Below are 26,064 nucleotides of genomic sequence, written 5' to 3'. Positions count from 1 at the left end.
TTTATTATAAATTTATAATTATCATATATTTACAAAAATATTTTAAAAATTAGAATATGATAAGATAAATAAAAAATTTAAATATTAACAGAACCCGTAAATCGCACAGGATTTAACTTAGTTTTAGTTATAGTAATAGCTATAATATTTTAGGTTTATTAGACTTGTATGTTCAGATGTATTTGTACGAGAGATTTTAATTTAGCATTTGTACTCCCGTGGATATATTAAGACCTCAGCTGGATAATCGCAATCATCATTTATAATCCAAAGATAAGGATATCATTGCCAAACAACTAGTAGTTGATGTACTTGTAGATATAGATGTGTTAACTAATAATTAGGATAATCCTTATCTTTTCATAACAGTGTAAACAAACTCAAGCCCGAGTATTATAAAGGGTGAAAAGACTAATATGAAGATACTTTTGAAACCATAATCAAGATCTTATATGGTATCAGAGCTGCACCACTCAAACGAGTTCCCAGATCCTGATTGACACACAATTTTATTTATAATCACTCATGACTACATCAAACAAAAATAGCGCCCAGCTTAACAAAGAGGTTATACCTCTAAGTGCATCTACACATTTTCCTACTAAACTCACAGAGCTTAATTTTCCAGTTTGGAAAAAATAAATAGAAACCACATTATTTGGATACAACCTTCTGTGCTATCTCACAGGAGAGCTTGAGGAACCTCCCAAAATTCTTAGTGGCCAAACTACGGTCAATCCAGACAATATTCTATGGAAAAGACAAGACCAGTTCATCTTGAGCGCATTACTAGGTTGTTGTTCAGACACAATCAGCCATCTATCTCTACCGCCCTCACTTCTAAGGAGGCTTGGGAGAGGCTGAAAAAATCGAATGCCAACACCCATTCTGCATAATAAATCTCCTTTTGATACTTTATTTCAAAAACCAACAAATTTTCACAAATTGCGGGTATTTGGTTGCCTTTGTTACCCATGGCTTCGTCCGTATAATTCCTCTAAAATTCAACCAAAATCCAAACCATGCATTTTCTTGGGATACTCTGAACCACAGTCAGCTTATACGTGTTATGATCATTCCACTAATCGCTTATATGTTTCTCGCCATGTCTCATTTGTAGAGAACATATTTCCATTTCAAGTTATAAATAAACAGGACCTTAATTTTTTCCCCTCTAAAGAGGAGTCTAAAAATCCATCTACCTCTACCCCTACAGATATTGAACCACCCATATCAACTCTCACCACTCATACATTACCTCAACCACCTAATCTTACTCCTAATCCTCATACCATTCCCCAATCACCACCTTTGGCATCTCAAGCTGATCGCATCTTACATAGCGATAATATATCATCCCCTGCTAGCCAACATTCTTCTTCCTTGGAGTCTCAACCAGTCAGGCCTTCTAGAAATCGAAAATTAAATCCTAAATATTATGGGTCTGCTTTTGTCAACAATTCAACTTGTCACCCTTTAGCAGTGGCTAAGGAGCCTACTTGTGTAAGTCAAGCAACTAAAGATCCCTTATGGAGGTCTGTTATGTCAGAAGAGTTCACTGCCTTACTACAAAATGGCACTTGGGAGCTTGTACCTTACAATTCTCAAAATTTGATTGGCTGTAAATGGATTTTCCGTATTAAGCGTAATCCTGATGGTTCAGTAGAGAGGTATAAAGAACGCCTTGTGGCCAAGGGCTTTCATCAACGCGTTGGTCTTGATTATTCGGAGACTTTTGCTCCAGTTGCAAAACCAGCTACAGTTCGAATTATTCTCTGCTTAGCCTTGTCTAATAACTGGTCATTGCATCAACTAATATCAACAATGCTTTTTTGAATGGCACCTTACATGAACCAGTATACATGGTTCAACCACCTGGATTTATAGACTCTAATTTTCCAAATCATGTTTGTCTTCTTCGAAAATCGATCTACGGGCTTAAACAGGCATCTCATGAATGGTATCAAGAACTCCGAAAATTCTTACTCCAATTTGGCTTTACTAATTCTGTGTCAGATTCAGCCTTATTTAGTTACAATCACCATGGTGCTGTTTTACACTTTTTGGTGTACGTTGATGATATAATTTTGACCGGAAATAATGATGATTTTATCAGCATCTTTGTTGCAAGACTTAATACCAGGTTTTCCTTAAAAGATTTAGGGGATCTTCATCAATTTCTTGGGGTGGAGGTTATCAAGACTTCAGCTGGACTTTTCTTGAGTCAACACAGGCACATAAGAGACATTTTAACTGAACATCATATGGCGGATGCTAAAGGTGTACAAACACCACTAAGCTCTTCTGAGATATTGACGTTACATGACTCTTCCCCCTCAACTGACATTCAAACATTTAGAAAAATTGTGGGAAGCCTGTAGTATTTATAGATCACAAGGCCAGATGTTTCTTTTGCTGTCAATAAATTGGCTCAGTTTATGCACAAGCCATCTGCCAAACATTTTCAAGCCTTAAAACGTATTTTGCGTTATTTGAAAGAAACTATATATTACGGTCTCTATTTTCGGCACAGTCAGCCACTTTCTTTAACTGCCTTTGCCGATGCAGATTGGGGTGGTTGCGCTGATAGTGCTCGATCTACTACTGCCTATGTCATCTATCTTGGCCCCAATGTAATTTCATGGAAGTCTGCACGTCAAAAATCCGTCTCACGTTCGTCAACTGAGGCCGAGTACAAAGCTTTAGCCCATGCCGCTGCTGAATTAATGTGGGTTCAGAACTTACTCTCTGAACTTGGCATTTCAATACCTCATGTGCCTACCTTGTTTAGTGACAACACAGGGGCTACTTATGTTTGTGCAAATCCAGTTTTTCATTCAAGAATGAAACATGTTGCACTTGATCACCATTTCATTCGAGAACAGGTCCAACAAAAATTGCTCAGGGTTCATCATATCAGCACAAAGGATCAGCTAGCGGATATCTTGACAAAGCCTTTGCCTCGCATTCAGTTTCATCATCTTCGGTCCAAGATAGGTGTCAGTGATGGGTCACCTATCTTGCGGGGGCGTATTAAGACCTCAGCTAGATAATCGCAACCATCATTTGTAATCCAAAGATAAGGATATCATTGCCAAACAACTAGTAGTTGATGTACTTGTAGATATAGATGTGTTAACTAATAATTAGGATAATCCTTATCTTTTCATAACAGTGTAAACAAACTCAAGCCCGAGTATTATAAAGGGTGAAAAGACTAATATGAAGATACTTTTGAAACCATAATCAAGATCTTATAGGATACAGGTGACTAATACCTACCGGTCTACCAATATAGTACAACGGGAAGAAATGGATATGAGATGAATTATTCTAAGACGTGGAATGAAATGAGATTGTACCATTGAACCCACTTCCATTTTCTCATCATATATGTTGTTATATGGTCATTTTGCTCAAACTGCCAAATAGGGGGCTTAAACGAGATTTTATCTTATGATTTAAAGTTGAAAAGTATAATGTAAATGATATGAATATCGTAACTTATAAGTTATTTAGGTATTTGGATAATTTTACGTATAAGTTACTTGTAAGTTAATAATGCGTTTGGTAATTATAACTTATAAGTTATAATTTTTTCAGAATAAAATAAAATATAAATTAAAAATTAGATGAATGAATTTTAACACATAAAATAAAATAAAAAATGAAAATTTTAAAAATAAGTATAATGACCTTGTAATAAAATTATATAATATGAACTATTCATCTTGGCGTTATACAATTAATCCGGGTTAAAAAATAAAACTAAATACAATTGTATTGATTTAGTTTGGTAAGTATTATGGTTGTGGGTTAAAAATAATTATACGAAAATTAAACTAAAATTAAAAGATAACTAATCATTATTCAAAATTTAAAGTAAATAAATTTCAAATCTTCACAATTTTGATTGTCCTAAATTAAAATTTTGGTGAAAATATTTGAAATAATATTTGAAGTTATTTTTGAATACATCCCGAAATATAAGTAATAATAAAAAAGTATATAAAAGACTAAAGAGAGTATAACGCGCAGCTACTCACTTGTTGTATAATTTGAAACCGGAAATGTACATCCCTTCCCCTTTCTAATTTTCTCCGTTTATCCGGCAAAATGATCATTTACTTGCATCATTATCCAATTGGTCGGACAAAATAGGAAATGGGCTTTGAGCCCGTTTGAGGTAAAATATGGTTGTGCCAAACAAGCACAGTCTGTCCAACTTAATAATGGGCTTTCAGCCCATTTATGACCACATATGGTGTTGCCAACATGCGCTTAGAAATCCCCACATTCTTCGTTCTCCATTTTCATCAGCAACATATCGATTGTTTTTCTATTATTTTGTTTAATTTATATTGTCTTAAACCTCGTGCAATATATAAAATACTTTTAATATTAAATTATTTTTCAAAATTTAATTTGATAAAAGTTTGAAGACATTATTTTTTATTCAAAATTTTTAAATGAAGGTTTATTATGTTTCAATTTGAATTTTATTTTAACTTATTTTAATCATATAATTTTATTTTAATAAAAGATTATTATACCGGTCAAACTAAATCAATCAAATTATATTATTTTTACTTTTTTTAGTGCGGATTAATAGTATAATTTTATTTTCGTCATGATGAATAGTGTAGATTATATAGTTTTATCCTGAGATGATCATCCTTGTTTTTAAATTACTGTTTTTATTTTATATTCATTTATTAAAATTAATAATTCATGTAATTTATAATTTACATTTTAATTTTGTTTAAAAAATATTATAACTTATCAGTTATGAGTTACCAAACATATTATCAAATTATAAACAACTTACACGTAAAATTATCCAAATAACTAAATAACTTATAAGTTATGAAGTTTATATTACAATATTTTTAATATTTTACAACTCAAAATTATAAATTATATTTTTTTAAGTAATCTTAAACAGGGCCTTATTGACTTTTAAAATATCATTTACACCCGTTTGATTGGGAAAATATATATGAAAAGCTGAATCAAACCAATTTGCCCAAAGAAAATGATCTATTTATCAACATAATGGTTATTTAAGGAAAAAATAAAAAAATAAATAAAAAATATACTCCCTCCTTCCCACACCCTTATTTTTGAAGTATTTTAAGACACATGACTACCATACATACAAATAATATATTTTTAATTATTTTGTATTGTATGAATGTATAAACTTTATAATTTTAAATAAAATAAAAAATATTAAAATATATTATTTATAAGTGGCATTAAAGTGAGTGAAAAAATCAAGTATGAGGGAGCAGATCTATATTATATTATAATAGACGAAAATGTTAGGTCACACACACTGTAGAGGGGGGTGAATACAGTGTATAGCACAATCAAATCGAACTTTAATAACTCAAGTAACAGAAAACAAACTTTATTCAAAACAATAAACTCTGTTACAGTATGGAACTGTCCTCTCTCAGTGATGAACAAATATCACGAGAGCTGTTAGGGTTACAATGAATAATCTTCTCGATTGTGATAACACTTCTAGTGTAAACTCTATGTTTGTGTTTATATACTACACAGTTACAAGATAATCACTAATTGATATGGAATATAATTCCGCTTCCTAAAATATATCAATCAGATATCTTTTCTTCCAAGTATTCTATTCTTCATATAATTCATTCTTTATGCATATCTCTTCTTATGTTTGCCTCGATCTTCTCTTCCTGTGAATCAACTGTCTTCCTTATCTGAGCGTTTCCTTTAAGTCCTGATATTATCTTCTGATAAATATCTTCTGAACCTTAAGTACTGATGACTTAAGTTCTGACTTCAGTATAAGTGCTGATTTCAGTTAAGTACTGATTTGTCCTGTTTAAGTAAGATCTGTAAACTAAACATAAATCACATTAGTCATGACATTATCAAATATATCTAACAATCTCCCCCAACTTGTAAATTAGCATAATATACAAGTTTAACAGATATTTGATGATGTCAAAAACATTAAGTACAAATGCATGAGAATTTGACTAGATAACTACAACTTACAGTCCTTAAAATTTTACCAATCTTTAACTTCTGATAACAACTTCAGTCTGTATTCATATCAGAATTTAAGTAGTTGTAGATCTTGACTTGGCTTCATCTTCTAATCTCTCTGATGTCAGGAGTTGTTATGAGATAGTTCTTTAACAAACATCTCTCAGCATATCTGAGTTCATCAATCATCCTCCTTTTAGCATCTTTAAGTTCTGCAGAATCTTCACCAGTTTGAAAGATTGCAGCCCTGAGATTATTAATTTTAGCTTTCTTTAAGTCCTGATCCAGTCTGATCAAATACGCCTTGTCAGACTCAAGATTGAATTCCACAGCCCTGTAACCCAGAAAGGTAGTTAGAATCTTAGAAGAGTTGGGCTTTATCTCAACAATATCACCCTTGTGATCTCTGTACTTTGGAAGATATGTGCTGTCAGACTTAACAGAATAAAGCATTTTCTGTTTCTGAATTTGACTCTTCAAAAAGTTTGCAGCACTTTCTGTTATTTTGTCATTCACTTGAAGTAAGAATATTACATGTTCCAGTTCTTCAAAATACTTCAGTGGAATGGCATTTTCCCTTATATGATAAACCCTACCATCTGTCATGAAGTACAACAAGATGTGTTCTTTCAAGTAGGTATGGTAAACCATTTGTACAGATTCTAGTTGATTCAATCTCTCAGGAGTTGCTCCAATACCTGGTTCACTTAAGGAAGTTGGATTATTGGTTGTGTTCTGTATTCTTCTTTCATCAGCACTTCCCAATCCAGTTTTATCTCTTGCTTCCTTTCCAGTAAATACTCTTGCTTCAAAACCACTTACAGCAGTCTTCAAAGGTTGAGTCTGTTTGGCTTTGGTGAATCCTGGTAGGAGTATCTTCGAAGGTTTAACATGAGCAATGTCAGAGGTTTCCTTTGTTTTATCTTTTGATATCAAGTTAACTTGAGCTATGTCAGAGGTTACTTGCTTCTTTGAGATATCAGAACTAACTATCTCTTGACTCTGAACAACTTGTGCCATGTCAGAGGTTGTCTTAGAAATTTTTCTTGAAGTCAGAGCAAGATCAGCATCTTCTTCAGTAATTTCTTCATTCACAGGAGGCACATAAACCTTGATAGGTTCACCAACTTTCTCTTTGCCCTTGGACCTTAGATCTATCTGCAGTTGTGATTTAGCTTTGGTTGCTTCAGGATTTGTCCTTTCTTTTATCACAATGCCTTTGAGCTTTGAAAGTTTCTTTTTACCAGAAACTTCAGATTTAGATTTGACTTTTTCTTATTTAAGTCTAGCTTCTTCTTCCATTAGACTTTCCAAGTCCATTCCTGGATTCTCCTTTAGAAATAACTGTCTTGATATTTCTTCATCAAGATCCAAAAGTTCATCAGAACTTATCCTTTTACCAGTAGCAGAAGTAATTCTTTTTCCAGCATCAGAACTTGTCCTGTGACTTGTGATTTCAGCTTTTCTTGATGAGAAATTTTTACCTTGACCATGACCTCCACCCATTCCAGAGTTTCCCTGGTCATCTTTTTCATTATCCTTTCCCTTCAGTGTCTGATCAGTTTTGCATTTGGACTTAATTACTTTCTCCCCCTTTTTGGCATCAGCAGGTAAGAGAAGAGAGACAAGCAATTCCACTAAGGCTTGGATTTCATCGAGTTGAGATTGCTGAGAAGCTTGATTTTTCAAAATATCATCAATCTGAGACTGTTATTTCTCTTGAGTCTTTTCAATGTAAGCAACTCTGTCAAAGGTAGGTTTGAAGAATTTTTTCTTATCAAGTGTCCTAGTCATATCTTGCTTGAGCAATTCTTCCTTAACTTGACGTAACTCTGCATGAGTTGTTGAATGGAGACCGTGCAGATGTCTAGTACTCAATGCAGTGACTCTAAGCTGTGTCTTGAAATCATCATTAATTAACATTTCATCAGCTTTTGCCAAGTGCTCAGCAAGAATCTTTTCAGATGGAACAAAGGTAACTGAGTTCCATTCCTTAGTCCACTCCTGTCCTCTAGGAGTTTCACTCCAAGGTACTGGTGCCTCTCCTCGTACAAACTTCTTGACTAGTTCAGATTTAAAAACAGTTTGTGGAGGTGCATGTCCTGAAGGACCAGCTGCATCAGCATCTGCATTTGGAGCAGCATCACCAGTATCATCAGCATTTACAGCATCAGAACTTACAGAATCAGCATCTTCTGATAAAACAACAGTATGAGAAGCAATCGAGGCTTCAGCATCATCATCGAAGTGCTGATCTGTGTCCAAGTTCTGATCAACAGCCATATCCTGATGCTCACCTATAGTCTGATCATCAACATCTAGATGCAGAGAAGGTGTAGTAGACAATTCTGGAGTTTGAGTAGCATCAGTAACAGGTGTTGTTGATGGATTAATTGTTGTTGGAGCTTCTAAGTAGAGAACCTCAGGCACAACCAGGTTTTGAATATCAATTTCAGCACTTGTGCCTGGGTCTACAGGAGATACAGTTTCATTTATATGAGACACGGATGGTGTGTTTGCCTTGTCTGTAGTAGCTTCCTGAGGTGGGGACAATGAAGAAGGAGATTCAGTAGCTTCAGTAAATTCTGGTTCTTTTGAGATCAGAGATTCCTGATCTCCTTCCTTAGCTGCTACTTCCTCATCATCTGAAGCTGGCCTTTTAGCTCTCTGTTTCTTCTATCTCTTTGAAGGTGGAGATTCCTTGGGAGGTTTAGCAGAAGTCATTCGTCTAAGCCTTTTGAGAAGCTTAGATCCCCCAATTCCAGAATCCTTCTGAGAAGAAACTTTCTCAGCTTCTTTAACAACAGGTTCTGATGCAGAAACCTGTTCCTCACTATCAGACTCATCTCTCAGAACAATCCTCCTTCTCTTCTGTGGTGTTTGAGGAACAGTCTTTGTCCTCTTGGGCTTGGAAGATGAAGGCTTCACAGTAGGTGCTGAGGATGAATGTTGAGCTGTCTGTGAAGTTGTGAGATATGATTTGAGATATGTTCTGAGGGAGGGTTGAGGTATAGATGTATGAGTGGTATGTTCTGATGGTTGCTGTGGTGTTTGGGATGTGGTGGTGGGTTGTACATTAGGATAAACAGATCTATAGATTTCAGGATCAGCATTGAACAAGATCTGTTTTACAGACTGAGGAATCTGTAAAGGTCTAACCACCTTTTTCTTAAGGTCAGCATTTACCAAGTCATTAAAGGCTCGTTTTGCTATTTTAAAGGGTGTATATAAAGAACTAGCTAGTGGAGGGGCATCAACACAGCAAAAGGTATATATAAGCTGACAGAATCTAGCAAAGTAAACTACATTTCTATCCTCTGTCATCTTATCCCCTATGAAACCTATCACAGCACTTGCAAAATCAAAATGAGTTTGGTTAATAATAGCATACCCGATGTGCTGACTCATTATTGGAATGGCATCAAAGTTTGAACACTTATTCCCGAAGGCTTTAGTGATGCAGTTAAGAAGAAGCTCCATTCCTTCCTGATATGTGCCCGTTTCAACTGTCCAAGCTTATCCAAACTCTTTTAATACCCCAAACTGTCCATTAACTCTTGTAGAGCTGATTCCTCCGGTGTTGAAAAAGTACAGCCTTCTGGTAAATGTAAGGCCTTGCGAATTGTACCAGGAATTACCACATGTTCAGAATCATCCACTTCAAAAACAATACTGGGAGTACCAGTTGCACCACCAGTATCAAAATGCCAGTCCGCCAAAACATCAGAACTTGTTGGCTTGAAAAGACTGAAGGCTGGGTCAATGCATACCCAATTTCACTGTGTGCAAGAAGATCTTGCACAAAATGCAACTCAGACGGAGCTTCATCATTATCGAGAATTACAGCATAGTTATTTGGAACGAACTTAGCTCCATCAATGATCAAATCCTTAGGTGCCATGAGAAGAATCGAAAATTAAGAGTGCATGTTAGGTGTTTAATAAAATGTTTATACTTGGTAAAAAAAATATAGCCGTTGGACACCCAGTAAACCCATTAATTGAGGTAAGGCAGTTTTAATTCAAAATTTAAACAGTTCCCACTTATTCAATTATTTTCATTGCAAAACTAATATTCTGAAAATAAATTTCAAGTGTGAGAATGACCAAAATCAATCAAGTAAACAAGTACTAATATTTTAAAGTCATAAATTGATTTAAATCAATGATTAAAATGATCATCAGAACATGGATATATCAGAATTTAACAGTGCATTTAAATTTGCAAATATCTCAGAGACAGAATCTTGCAAAAATAAGAAATTTCATTAACATATTAAGAGAATACATTCATGAAATTGAAATTACATCAGAGAATTACAAGACTGTCCTAAGCTTCTAATCCTAACATCAACAGCCTTAGTCCTAGCTCAAGAAGCAGGGCAAAGCTGATGATGAAGAAAAACAGGAAGAAGAAAATAAGTTATTTCTTCTTCCTACTCTCTACAAAAAGAATAGCTAGTCTGATGATTCGCTCTTGCTGGCGGAGAGCTTCCAGCCTTTCCTCCTCCAATCGCTCCAGATGGCGATGGTAGTCCATGTAAAAGAACCAGAGGTGTGTTAGAACCTCCTGGGGAACCGAGTCCCAAATCTCATCAGGAATGACAGTCACGTGCCATTCCTGCTGCCATCCCTCACGGCTTAACTCCATGTTAAAGGTCTCATAGTTTAAAAACATATTGTAGTTAACCATGATGTTGTGTATATGAGGGAAAAGAGAGTAAGTGTTTGAGGAAGGGAATAATATTTAGCTGGAAGGAGGTGTTTGTTTATATAGGCAATAGAATGACAGGAGACGCATTGATAATTTAATGTGGACAGGTAGAAATAATTCTACCCCGTCTCCCTAGACTGGGAAGATGAAAAACAGTCATTGGAAGTGTAAGACAGGGTTTAATGCGCACAAGAAACAAGTAAAAGTTACTGTGCATGTACGTGTTCTACTAACCCTAAATAGATTGACTGTTAATATTCTACCCAAACATATTCTGATTGAAAAGGAGACTGTTTCAAATTGTAACCACAAATAAGTCAAGTAAAAGATCAGAATTTAATATCAGAACTTAGACTTATATCAGAACTTAACAGTCATCAGAACATGATTTCTTAACTTGAAAAATGAATGCCTATTTCCGTAATTCTTCACCCAAATTCTGATATCGATTCTTCAGAACTTAATCATCAGAACGTTCAACAGAACCTGTCCTCAGAATTTATGCAATCTGACACATAAACTGTTCATCTACAAAAACATGGATCACCACAGAAATTTTCATCATTCATATGGAGTGTTAGTGTGTGCATTAAGCTAAATATCAGACAAAGAGTAAAGTCTGATTCACTTTAGTACATCTTATAAATAAGGCATAACTAAAACTTTACTTAAAATCTGTCGTTATTTTGAAGCCTACTATTGAATGAGTTCATGCATGAGTCCACCTCAACTGTCTTATGCGAATTTTGTGCATCTTTTAAATTCCATTTTGCAGTGGCTTCTCAGTGTAAGTGAGTCACGACTGCTTATCAGAATTTATGCTATTATCAGAGTATTTCTCCAGTAATCTTAGAGTGTGAAAAGTCACCAAGAAAAATATTTATTTGCTTTTCTGATGCATATTACTTAATACCAGCAATGCACTTGGGTCATCCCTTCCACATTTTTACTCTAGATCTCAAAGGAGTACCTGATTTTTATTTCTTTTTCTTTTCCCTTTTCTTTTGATAAGAGAAGTTTATCAGCACTTAGTACATTCAACAGATTTACTAGCATCAGAACTTAACAGATGAGAAGCATTATTCTAGTTTTTGACTTAATAATAAGATAGACAAAGTAAACTCAACTAAGCTCAATATCAGAATTTTCTTATGTCAATAGATTTCCACAGAAATAATTACTTCTAACATGGGATCTCTAGTATATTGAAGACTACTAGGTCAGCATGTAGCACAGTTATCCTCATAGGATTGAATAGTCACATAAATAGACATATCATTATCAGAGTTTAGAAATTCACATCAGACAACAATCAGTACTTAAGCAATTTTCAAGTAAGCACAGAATACACAAGAAAAGTAATATCTGTAAATACTGATCATAAAGTCTGATGCATCAGAACAAAAACTAAGCAGATTTAGAGAAGGAACCTGAAACCATTCCAAGTTCATTTACCAATCTTGTAAAAGTAGCTTAACACAGTGGTTTTGTGCAGATATCTACTAGTTGTTGATCTGTGAGAACAAAGTGCAATTCAACTGTACCATCATCCACATGTTCCCTTATGAAGTGGTACCTAATGCTGATGTGCTTAGTCATTGAGTATTGAACTGGATTACCTGTCATAGCAATAGTACTTTGATTATCACAGTAAATAGGGATTTTAAAATATGTTAACCCATAATCCAGTAACTGATTCTTCATCCAAAGAATCTGTGCACAACAGCTTCCTGCAGCAATGTACTCTGCTTCTACAGTTGATGTGGAAATAGACTTTTATTTCTTGCTAAACCAAGAAACCAATCTGTCTCCAAGAAATTGGCAGCTTCCACTTGTGCTTTTCCTGTCAATTTTGCAATCTGCAAAATCTGCATCTGAGTAACCTATTAGTTTAAAATCTGATTCTCTGGGATACCACAATCCCAGATCAGCTGTTCCCTTAAGATATTTGAAAATCCTTTTCACAGCTGTTAAGTGAGGTTCTCTTGGATCTGCTTGAAATCTTGCACAAAGACCAGGTAGCATACATGATATCAGGTCTACTTGCAGTTAGATAAAATAGAGAGCCAATCATACCTCTGTAATTAGTAATATATACTGATTTACCAGTATCCTTATCCAGTTTTATTGCAGTGGCCATGGGAGTGGATGCACTTGAACAATCTTGTATTCCAAATTTCTTCAATAAATTTCTGGTGTACTTAGTTTGACAGATAAAAGTGCCTTCTTCATTCTGCTTGACTTGAAGGCCCAGAAAATAGCTAAGTTCCCCCATCATACTCATTTGATATCTTGACTGCATCAGTTTGGCAAACTTCTTGCAAAGTCTGTCATTTGTAGAACCAAAAATGATATCGTCAATATAAATCTGGACCAGAAGTAAGTCCTTTCCATGGTTGAGGTAGAACAGTGTTTTGTCTATTGTTCCTCTGTTAAATCCACTTTCCAGAAGAAACTGAGCTAAAGTCTCATACCATGTTCTTGGAGCTTGCTTAAGTCCATAAAGTGCTTTATCAAACCTGTAGACATAATCTGGATATTTGGAATCTACAAAGCCTGGAGGTTGTTCAACATATACTTCTTCCTCTAATTCTCCATTGAGAAAAGCACTTTTCACATCCATTTGAAAGACAGTAAACTTTTTGTGAGCAGCATAAGCCAAAAATATCCTTATGGCTTCCAATCTAGCAACTGGTGCAAATATTTCATCATAATCAATTCCCTCATGTTGAGAATATCCTTTTGCAACCAACCTTGCCTTATTCCTTGTAATTATGCCATCACTATCAGTTTTGTTTCTGAATACCCACTTTGTACCAACAACAGATCTGTTCTTTGGTCTTGGCACTAGGGTTCAGACTTTGTTTCTTTCAAATTCATTTAACTCTTTCTGCATTGCTTGCACTCAATCAGCATCTTGAAGAGCTTCTTCCACTTTCTTTGGCTTAGTCTGAGAAAGAAAAGAATTGTAAAGACATTCACTTGAAGTAGCTATTCTAGTTCTGACACCTGCATCAGGATTTCCAATTATCAAATCAGATGTATGTTATTTAGTCCACTTCCTTGCAGATGGAAGGTTTTCTCTAGAACTGGATGCTCCCCCATGATCCATGTTGTATTCATTAACATTTTCTGATGCTCCTCTTGAAACTATGCTCTCTGTGTTGGATTCTTCAGAATTTAGATTTTTAGAACTATCAGAACTTGGCTTATCAGAACTTGACGAGTCAGAACTTGAAGAGCCAGTTGTCTGTTCTGATGCTACTTGAGTGTTATGGATTAAAAACTAAGGTTATTATTTGCTGTATTTATTACTAAGATTCGGGAGCTCAAGGCCTTTAATGGCTGCTCTCGTGTTTCGTAGCTCAACTCTGCCTTTACGAGATGCCTACGTATCTCTGTGAATTAGAGAATCAAGCCAAAAAACGTAGTTCTGATTTGTGGGGCGAGACCCCTTATATAGATGTTGAGAGTCCTTGAATTGGACTTGGTATAGGAGACTTGGTGGGCAACTCTCATAATTAGAATGGACTTTGGAGTCCTAGATAGTAGAAAACTGATTCCTTATCCTTTTAGGTGGCCTTGAGGCTAATCTATAAGGATTTATATCCTTATCAGGACTCTTCTCAATAGCTGATTTTTCCCTTATTAATTAATTACGAAATTAATTAATAATCAGGGCTTTTGGGCCTTCTTTATTCCATCAGGCCTGATCTGGTCCATCAGGCTTAACCTTTCTGGTCTGAGTATCATATATCTTTTTATTGGGCCTAGCAGCCCACACCTTGCAGTATTTAATTATACTATCATAATTTATTTATCCCTATCATTTGCCCCCCAACTTTTGGGAAACATTGATTAGGTTTCGCAGAAGTTGAGTCTGTTTATTCCCTTACAGGGTTTCGTTTTTGCGTAAAGTGTGGAGCGACCTACACATTTACAATGAATTTTCCTTTTATTCAGGAATTATCTTAATTTCCAGGAATTTTTCCCTTATTTCCGGGATTTTTTCCTAATTTCCAGGATTTTTCCCTAATTTTCTGGGATTTATCCTAATTTTCTGGGATTTATCCTTAATTTCTGGATTTTCCCTAATTTTCTGGGTTTTTCCCTAATTTTCTGGGATTTATCCTTAATTTCTGGATTTTTCCCTAATTTTCTGGGATTTATCCCTAATTTCTGGATTTTCCCTGATTTTCTAGGATTTATCCTAATTTTCTGGGATTTATCCTTAATTTCTGGATTTTCCCTAATTTTCTGGGATTTATCCTTAATTTTCTGGATTTTCCCTAATTTTCTGGGATTTATCCCTAATTTTTGGATTTTTTCCTGATTTTCTGAGATTTATCCTAATTTTCTGGGTTTTATCCTAATTTCTGGATTTTCCCTAATTTTCTGGGATTTATCCCTAATTTCTGGATTTTTCCCTGATTTTCTGGGATTTATCCTAATTTCTGGATTTTCCCTAATTTTCTGCCTTAAAATCGATCAGGATGTATAAAAAATCGATCAGGATGTATACAAAATCGATCAGGATTCCTGACCGATTTCGATCAGGATCCTGATCGAATTAGCTCAGGAACTTACATTCTGGTCGACAGGATTCCTGATCGATTTCGATCAGGACTCTGATCGAATTGGCCTTCAAAGTGACACCCTAGTCGACTGATACATGGGCTTAATCGACCAGGATTCCTGATCGATTTCGATCAGGATTCTGATCAAATTAAGTGGCTTTCTACCATTCTGATCGAATAGAATATCGATCAGGACTCTCTTCTGTGTCGATCAGGACTCCGATCGATCTTAGGGGATTTCTTCCCTCCTGTTCGAATGAGATATCGATCAGGATCATTTTTTACGTCGATCAGGACTCTGATCGAACTTAGGGGATTTCTTCCCTCCTGTTCGAATGAGATATCGATCAGGACTCTCTTCTGCGTCGATCAGGACTCTGATCGAACTTAGGGGATTTCTTCCCTCCTGTTCGAATGAGATATCGATCAGGACTCTCTTCTGCGTCGATCAGGACTCTGATCGAACCAATTTAAAATTCTGGTCGATTTTTGACCTTTCAAATTCCACAGGAGTTTCTAGATTATTCCTGATATTTCTGGTTGATGGGCTTTTAGGTTGGGCCTGGCTTAATGGGCCTAGAAACGCCTCGTATCCCGAGCTTTTCGCCTATATAAGTGTAGTGTGAAGTGAGAATCCTCATTTCATCTCACATCTCTCATTTTCTCTCATAAACCTCTCTAGAGTTCTCTCCCTTTGAGAAGGCGATTTCCGGCGACCTCAGCCACCGCAGCTCCACCTTTCTCAGGTTTTTCTGGGTTTCAAGCCTTCAGCCGAAGCATATCAATGGCGGATCGTGACTTGGCTCGTTTGCAGAAGATGAATGTCTCTAAGAGAGGTACAAACATTCAAATTCAATCTCCATATACTTCCCTACTTGATATGATTAACTCGAGCGTGATGAATATCCCTCTCTATCTGAGTTAGATTCGTATAATCATGGTAACACCTTTCATGAGTTAGATGGTAGGATAGAGTCTATGAACACCCTGTACAGACTTCCACCCCACCTTGGGATTACTCCAGCCGCCCCTGGGGATAGGACTTGTAATTGGGAGGGGGATACTTTGTTTATCTATCGAGGAGCCCTGACTGCGGGTCTCAGGTTCCCATTCCATGAATTTATTCCTCGCTTACTTGCAGATGTACAAATTAACCCTTGTCAACTCCCTCCTAACGCTTGGAGGAACATTATCTGTTTTATGGTCCTTTGTCTTAGAAACAATTTTCCTCTTTCCATAGCTGTCTTTAGGAAAGTTTTCCAATTCTATAATAGCGCCATGAGTCAACCAGGTTGGGTTTTAATTCGTCAACGGCCCAAAATCCCTCATATCTTTGATAGTAATTCCATAGTTGAGAACAACCCTAAATGGAGGGACGAGTTTGTGAGGCTGACCTGGGCTGGGGGTGATTGGGCCACACTCTTCCGTAGGCCCTTTTGCAAAGTGTCAGATGGGAGTCCAGGTAGCATCAGATTATCTGATGAGGAGGAGGTGGCCTACCAAGCCTTAATTTCGGATGATGGGAAAACAGACACCTGGACCCTTTTAGAGGAGTTTTCCTTGAAGAAAGTTGGTCTCTCTCAGGCCAGTGATAAGGGTAAATTTATAACTGGATAACCATTTTTCCTTCCCTTTAATTGTAACATTTTATCTCCTGCAATTTAATATTCTTTCTATCTTTCTTTTTCAGCTTGCGAGGCCATCAATAATGTCAACGGGCCCAAGGAAGGGGAGTCAGGCCGCCAGAAGAGGGCCAAGCTAAACAGGGACCCCAGGAGCAAACCTGACGGTCCTTCTTTTCTTAAGCCCCACGTCCCGGTGGTCGAGCTGGGGGACGATGTGGATCCTCCACTTAAGGCACATTCCTTCAGGCCTAACTGGGGCTTCAGGAGGAGCGATACGGTGGTTGGATCTACCAAACATGCTAAGGATTGGTCATACCATTCCATCACTCCTCACGATTTCAGTGACATTGTTACGGGGAGTGATATCGAGACTATTGAGCTTCTGGGTTCTCAAGCCCAAGCTGCAGTAACTTTCTTTTTTCTCTTTTTCTTTGAATCCCAACTTTCTCGTATTTCAACGAACTTGTGCTAACTCGTACATATTTTTTTTGCAGAGTAATACCTACTTCCAGGCGGCCCTCCACTAGGCTAGCTCCTGGAAGGGTAACTCAAATGGGTTTGAGAAGGAGATGAAGAAATGGGAAGAGAGAGCCAAGGTCCTGGAGAAGAAGCTGGACACGAAGAAAGAGGAGCTGGCTAAGGCTCATTCCAAGCTGGTGAAACTTAGGAGCGATAAGGATAAGGTCATTGATGACTACATGGATTCTGACAAGTTTAAGAATCTCATGGAGATTCATGATGAGGGTCTTTATTCCCTACAGTTTACTCAGGGATGGGATGCGGCCGTAAAGGCGGTTTCTGAGAAGCACCCGGGCTTAGTCGACCCTAAGGACTTTATAAGTCCCGAGCAGGCTGAGTCGGAGGACAGCATAGACGCCCACTTCAACTCCCCTCAGCCAGATGATCGCATCTTGGATCCTAACACTGCTTCTCCTCCCGCTTCTCCTGCGAAGGATGCTGAAGGCGCTGATAAGGAGCAAGAGAATGAAGGCTCCCGCATGGAGGAGTAGTTTTTCTATTCTGTAATTTTATCCTTAACTTATGTCTGGACTTTTGTTTGTATTAAAACTTATTACCCTCCGGGGCTATTTTATATGCTACTTTCCTTATTTGCATTCTCTCCTTCATTTTTCCGATACTTTAATATTCAAACTTGGCTTAATGGGCCACACAAGTATTATCACAACTCAAACATCCATAGGTTGAAATAATTTCGAACTCTTCAATTTCAAGTCTGGTTTTCCAAAACCTTACATAATATGGGTTCGACCCTGATCTATAATAGCTGAAAAAATAAAAATCATATGCAAACAAAGCTTCAAGGTGTTTTTAAACCTACTTGTCATAATGACAAGTGAGAATCGTACTTTGACCATCTTACACGTAGTAAACCTTCAGGTTTGTGCGTGCCAGGTTCTCGGGACTTCAAAACCATCCATAGTCTCCAGCTTGTAGGTTCCTCTACCCTGAACGCTCTTGACTCTATACGGCCCTTCCCAATTTGGGGCAAGTTTTCCTTTCTGTCCGACACCAGAAGCCTCTATTTTTCTCAAGACTAGGTCACCTTGTTTGAAAAACCTCTCTTTAACCCTTAGGTTGTAGTAGAATGAAGCCTTTTTCTGATATTCTACTATCTTTGCATGTGCTTTATCTCGCACTTCATCGATTAAATCCAGGGCTAACCTCTGCCCTTCCTCATTTTCTTCTGCATTGAAAGCTTGAATCCTTGGAGAGGAATGTGATATCTCTACTGAAACTACTGCTTCTGCCCCATATGCCAACATGAAGGGAGTTGCTCCTATCGTGACTCTACAGGTAGTCCTGTAGGCCCATAATATTGGAAGTATTTCATCCACCCAATTATTTCTTGACTTCTCGATCCTCTTCTTTAGTCCATCCAGGATTATCCGATTTGCTACCTCTGCTTGCCCATTGGCTTGCGGATGAGCCACAGAGGTGAATCGTAACTCAATTTCATTTTCTTCACAATACTTCTTGAATTCCTCATTGTTGAATTGTGTTCCATTGTCAGTGACGAGGATACGGGGAATTCCATATTGGCACATAATGTTTTCCCACAGGAATTGTGCAACCTGCTTAGTTATGATTTTGGCCAAGGGTTTGGCTTCGATCCACTTGGTGAAATAATCAATGGCTACAATCAGAAACTTCCTTTGTGCCGTGGCCATAGGAAAAGGCCCTAGAATATCCATCCCCCACATAGCAAAGGGAATAGGTGAGTTGATAGAGGTCAGCATCTCGGGGGGTTGTCTAACAACTGGTGCATACTTCTGACAGCGATCACACTTCTTCACATATTCTTTGGCATCAGCCATCATTTCTAGCCAATAGAAGCCTAAACGGGTTATCTTATGAGCCAAGGCCCTGCCCCCCAAGTGTTGCCCACAAATACCTTCATGCACTTCCTCAAGAGCCAAGCGCGCCTCGTCGGGCCTGAGACACCTCAAGTAAGGAACCACGAAAGATCTCTTATACAGAATTCCATCTATCAAGGAGTACCTTAGTGCTCGAATAGTTAGCTTCCGTGCCTCAGTTGCATCGCTTGGCAACCAACCTGTCTAAATGTGAGCCTTGATGGGATCAATCCATGACGTCCCCAAGCCTATGGGAGCCACAAGCTTAACATCTATGCTTCGTGTCTTCAAAACATGGAAGTACACACTTCCTGAACTTTCTTCAATCTCAGATGAAGCAAACTTTGATAGCGCATCTGCTTTAGCATTTTCTTCCCTTGGAATGTGTTCAACATGGAATTCATTAAATTGGGTCATCACAGCCCTTACTAGGCGAACATACTTAGCCATCGTATCATCCCTTGCCTCAAATTCTCCCTTTACCTGGGATATGATCAGCTTCGAGTCTCCACGGACCTTTAAGTTTTTGACTCTAAGTGTCCCAGCTAGACCAAGGCCAGCAATCAGGGCTTCATACTCTGCCTCATTGTTTGTGGTTGAGAAGTCTAGCTTCATAGCATACTCAATTAAGAATCCATCAGGGCTTTGCAAAACTAACCCTGCTCCACTAGAATTTGTTTTTGATGCTCCATCAAAATAGAGAACCCAATATTCTTTCTCCTTATCATCCTTCTCCCTGTCCCCATTGTCGACTCCATTGTCTTGAGGTATGGTATCTTCCTGCCCCCCGACTTCTTGGTTGGGTATGGTACATTGCACCACGAAGTCAGCTAGTGCCTGGGCTTTTATAGCCGTACGTGGCTTATACTTGAGATCGAACTCTCCCAACTCTATTGCCCACTTAATCAGTCTCCCACTTGCCTTGGGACTGTGAATGACATTTCTCAGTGGCTGATTTGTTAGCACTTCAATCTGGTGAGCTTGAAAATAAGGACGCAGCTTTCTTGAAGCCATTACCAAGGCTAAAGCGAATTTCTCAATAGTTGAATAATTCAACTCAACACCATGCAAAATTTTGCTGACATAGTATACGGGTTTCTGGACTTTCAGTTCCTCCTTAACCAACACCGCGCTCAAGGCGCTCTCTGAAACAGCCAAGTACAAGAATAAAATTTCACTCAGAACTGGCTTGGCCAACAACGGGGCCTGGGCCATATACTTCTTTAACTCTTCAAATGCCTTCTGATTTTCCTCACTCCATACAAAGTCTTTAATGTTCTTTAGTGACTTGAAAAATGACAAGCACTTGTCTCCTGACTTGGAGATGAATCGTCCTAGCGCAGCAACCCTTCCTGTGAGCTTCTGAACATCCTTGATAGTTTTTGGTGGTTCCATGTCCAGGATCGCCTTTATTTTATCGGGGTTAGCCTCAATTCCTCTTTTTGAGACCATCAATCCCAATAATTTTCCAGATCCTACTCCGAAAGCACACTTCGTAGGATTCAACATCATCTTGTGGTACCTCAGGACCTCAAAAGCTTCCCTTAAATGGGCTATATAATCAGTCTTTACTAGACTCTTCACTAACATGTCATCAACATAGACTTCCATAGTCTTACCAATAAGATCCTTAAAAATTCTATTCACCAACCTTTGATAGGTGGCTCCTGCATTCTTGAGACCAAACGCCATAACAAGATAACAATAAATACCAAAGTCAGTGATAAATGATACCTTTGGAATGTCATCCTTATGCATTTTGATCTGGTTGTATCCGCTAAATCCATCCATGAAACTCAGCATCTCATGTCCAGCAGTGGCATCAATCAAAGTATCAATTCTAGGCAGCGGAAAACAGTCTTTGGGGCATGCATCATTCAGATCAGTGAAGTCTATACACATCCTCCACTTTCCATTAGCCTTCTTCACCATTACAGGGTTTGTTAACCACTCCGGAAATTGAATCTCCTCAATGAAACCAGCCTCTAAGAGCTTTTCTACTTCCTGTTTTATAGCCTCTTGTCTTTCCGGGGCAAAATTTCTTTTTTTTGTTTCACTGTCTTCCGGCTTGGATCCACATTTAGCTTGTGAGTAATTAACTCCGGGTCTATGCCTGGCATATCAGCTGCTGACCATGCAAACACATCACTATTTTCTTACAAAAATTTCACTAACTTCCCTCTAAGGGGCTCCTCTAATGTGGCTCCAATGAAAGTCATCCTCTCAGGATTCTCGGGGTCTAAAGGAACCGAAACCAATTCTTCTGCTGGCCTTCCTCTATTCTCATCATTTTCTCGAACATCCATATCTTCAATAGGAAGAACCTGCCCCCCGACTCCATCTGCCCTCAAAGAGGCCACATAACAGCTTCTAGCCATTTTTTGATCTCCCCTCTCTTCTCCAATCCCGTTTCGGGTGGGAAACTTCATGACTGAATGGTAGGAAGAGGGGACTGCCTTGAAGGCATGTATCCCTGTTCTCCCCATGACAGCATTATAAGTTGAACTAGCCTTTTACCACCACGAAATCCAGCATCTGCGTTGCTTGCCTTGGCTCCGTACCTATGGTGGTTGGCAATTTGATTATCCCTTCCACAGGACATTCTACTCCAGCAAATCCATATATCGGCATGTCGATTGGTGTCAACTGGGAGTCGTTATACCCCATCCTTAGAAAGGTGTCGTGGAGCAAGATATCCACAGAAGCACCATTATCCACAAGGACCCTCTTAACCGGGTTATTTCCTATTATCGGTGTTATGACCAGCGGGTCGTCATGGGGAAACTTCACACCCTCTAGGTCGGAATCATCAAAAGCTAATGTTACTTCTGTCCTGGCCCTCTTCGGGGCTTCTCCAACAATATGCATAACCTCCCTAGTATATGCCTTTCTGGAATTTTTGGACAATCCAGCAGCAGTCGGACCTCCAAAGATCGTGTTTATCACAGGCCCTCGAGGGCATCGCGGTCCTCCAAAAATTGCATTTATAACCGGCCCTCTAGGTTGGGGATTCCTCCCCTGATCGTCTTGGTCCCTCCTACGATCTTCAAAGTTCTTCCTTCTATTATTATTTCTGTCCCCTCCATCTCCAGTATACTTTTTCAATCTTCCTTTTCGAATCAAAAACTCAATTTCATCTTTCAATTGCCTACACTCATCGGTGTCATGGCCAACATCTTTGTGAAACCTGCAATACTTGCCCTTATCTAACTTGGCGGGATCAGCCTTCAAGGGCTTAGGCCAGCGAATATCTCTGTCTTTCTCAATCTCCATCAAAATCTGACTTCTAGGAGCATTCAGCTTAGCGTATTCAGTGAACTTTTGCCCAGGTCCTCCCCTCTTGGGGTTTGAATCAGGGTTTTGTTCGGTTCTAGGATATTTGTCTTTTGCAATATATTCTAAATCAGTTTTCCGCTTCTTGCCTCCAGTGGGCTCATTACTTACTACGGTCTTCCTCATGCTTTTTTCAACTTTGATATACTTTCCTGCCCTCTCCTGGAGCTGCAACATGCTTTTAGGGGGGCGTTTGGCCAAGGACATCTTAAAAAACTCATCCCTAGTGCCTTGTTGCAGTGCTATCATGGCTACCTTATCATCAAGGTCCGGGACTTTTAAAGCCTCCTTTGTGAAACGATTCAGGTAATCTCTCAAGGATTCCTTAGCTCCCTGCACAAGACTCATAAGAGATGCTGAACTTTTCTCATGGACTCTTCCACTGATAAATTGCTTAATAAAAGCCTGACTTAATTCTCTGAACGATCCAATAGAATTTGGGGGCAAACGACTGTACCATCTTTGAGCCATACCCGACAGGGTTTGAGGGAAGGCCCGACACTTTATAGCATCATTCACGGGTTGCAACAACAGTGCATTAGAGAATGTCCTAACATGATTAGCGGGGTCTCCCGTGCCATCGTAGGCTTTGATAGTGGGCATCTTGAATTTCCTTAAGATATGGGCATTCATTATCTCTTCTGTGAAGGGTGGAGTTGGATCATCAGGATCTCCAAGGGGAAGGAGATTGTGTGGATCAGTTCTTGGGACAGCAGCCCTTCTTCATACCGGACCATCCAGGTCTATGACAGGAGGAGGATTTCTCCCCCTAGGAGGTATCTGGGGTCTGGTGGCCTGGTGAGCCTCCAAATCACGCCTCAGCCTTTGGATTTCAGCCTCATGAGCCCTTATCCTTTCCTGCACTTCCTGGGGATTCGCCCCTTGGGTACTTCGATGGCGTTGCCTTCCATCGGCCATCGGCTCCTTGCCTGGACGTCTCCTTCTTGGGGCCACTTCATCATCCGAAGATTCGGAATCTCTCTCAGTGTAAGGACCAGAAAATTCCCGATCCTCGGGGATAGGAGCCAAACCTCGTATATAAGGGGGTGATTGCCCTCGTGCTTCACTTCGCCCAGCATATCCACTTCCTCCAACCTCGGGGTAAAGGGGCATCCCATAAGGGGGGTTAGTGGTAACAACAGTTGAATATTCATACCCAACGGGTCGAGAATTCACAGGTATATGTACTTGTTGAACTTGAGGATTCGTACCTTAAATAGTCGGGGGAGTCGTCCCTTGTGGCTGAGATTGAGTTGCCCTTATCTGGGTTTCCGCTTGAGTAGATGCATAAGTTAAGTGGGGAGGAATCTCCACGGTTGACGAAATCACCTGAGTTGTCCCTGATGGTGTTCCCTCCTCTAGAGCGCTAGTTGTTCTCCGTGTTCTCGCCATGGTTGTTGTTCAATTCCCACAGACGGCGCCAAATGTTATGGATTAAAAACTAAGGTTATTATTTGCTGTATTTATTACTAAGATTCAGGAGCTCAAGGCCTTTAATGGCTGCTCTCGTGTTTCGTAGCTCAACTCTGCCTTTACGAGATGCCTACGTATCTCTGTGAATTAGAGAATCAATCCAAAAAACGTAGTTCTGATTTGTGGGGCGAGACCCCTTATATAGATGTTGAGAGTCCTTGAATTGGACTTGGTATAGGAGACTTGGTGGGCAAGTCTCATAATTAGAATGGACTTTGGAGTCCTAGATAGTAGGAAACTGATTCCTTATCCTTTTAGGTGGCCTTGAGGCTAATCTATAAGGATTTATATCCTTATCGGGACTCTTCTCAATAGCTGATTTTTCCCTTATTAATTAATTATGAAATTAATTAATAATCAGGGCTTTTGGGCCTTCTTTATTCCATCAGGCCTGATCTGGTCCATCAGGCTTAACCTTTCTGGTCTGAGTATCATATATCTTTTTATTGGGCCTAGCAGCCCACACCTTGCAGTATTTAATTATACTATCATAATTTATTTATCCCTATCATTGAGATATGGTTGTATCTTCAGTATGCTCCCCCTGCACAGGTGCATTTTCCTTTGGCGTAGTTACCACAGTTTCAATAACATCAGAGCTTAATCCATCAGAGTTTGTAGTATCAGAATTTAGACTGTCAGGATTTCCAGTATCAGAATTTAAGTCTTCATTTTCAAATCTCAGATGCTCATGATCATTGAAGTCTTCAAGCCCAGTAACCTTCTTATCATCAAAGGAGACAATGATAGATTCCATGACCACTCTTGTTCTCAAGTTATAGACTCTTAAGGCTTTTGTGGAAAGTGGATACCCAACAAAAATTCCTTCATCAGCTTTTAGATCAAATTTGGACAGTTGTTCAGGGTGAGTCTTAAGAACAAAACACTTGCATCCAAACAAGTGAAAATACTTCAGATTTGGCTTCTTTTTCTTCACCATCTCATATGGTGTCTTTCCATTCTTGTTAATTAGTGTTGCATTCTGAGTAAAACAAGTAGTATGCACAGCTTCAGCCCAGAAATAGGTTGGAAGCTTTGCTTCATCAAGTATTGTTCGTGCAGCTTCAATAAGAGTTCTATTCTTTCTTTCAACAACTCCATTTTGCTGTGGAGTTCCAGATGCAGAAAATTCCTACTTGATTCCATGGTTTTTGCAGAACTCTTCCATTATCAAATTCTTGAACTCAATACCATTATCACTCCTTATTATTTACACAGAATCTTTGACCAATTTATCCAGTTGCCTGACATGATCAATCAAGATAGATGTAGTTTCACTTTTTGTGTGCAAGAAATACACACATGTGTATCTAGTGAACTCATCCACTATAACCATAACATATTTCTTCTTTGCAATAGACATGATATTTACTGGACCAAATAGATCAACATGCAGTAAGTGATAAGGCTCAAGAATTGATGATTCAGTCTTGCTCTTGAATGAGGATTTCCTTTGTTTAGCCTTCTGACAAGAATCATAAAGGCCATCAGGAGAAAATACTGACTTTGGCAGTCCTCTCACAAGATCTTTCCTTACCAACTCATTTATATTGTTGAAATTTAAATGAGAGAGTTTCTTGTGCCAATTCCAGCTTTCTTCAATTGATGCTCTACTCATCAGACAGATTGTAGAACCATCAGTACTTGTTGAAAGCTTGGCTTCATAAATGCTACCACACCTGTATCCTTGCAGAACAACTTTGCCTGTAGATTTACTTACTACTTCACAGTGTTCTTCAAAGAAATCCACATGATAACCTCTGTCACAGATTTGACTGACACTCAGCAGATTGTGTTTAAGTCCTGAGACCAGAGCTACTTCTTTAGTGATGACATTCCCAAGATTGATATTGCCATATCCCAAGGTTTTTCCAATGTTGCCATCTCCATAAGAAACACTTGGGCCAGCCTTCTCCACAAAGTCTGATAGCAGGGCTT

This window comes from Apium graveolens, chromosome 10 (assembly GCF_009905375.1).
Source record: "Apium graveolens cultivar Ventura chromosome 10, ASM990537v1, whole genome shotgun sequence".
In the NCBI taxonomy this organism is placed as follows: domain Eukaryota; kingdom Viridiplantae; phylum Streptophyta; class Magnoliopsida; order Apiales; family Apiaceae; genus Apium; species Apium graveolens.
This window is presented reverse-complemented; position numbering follows the sequence as displayed.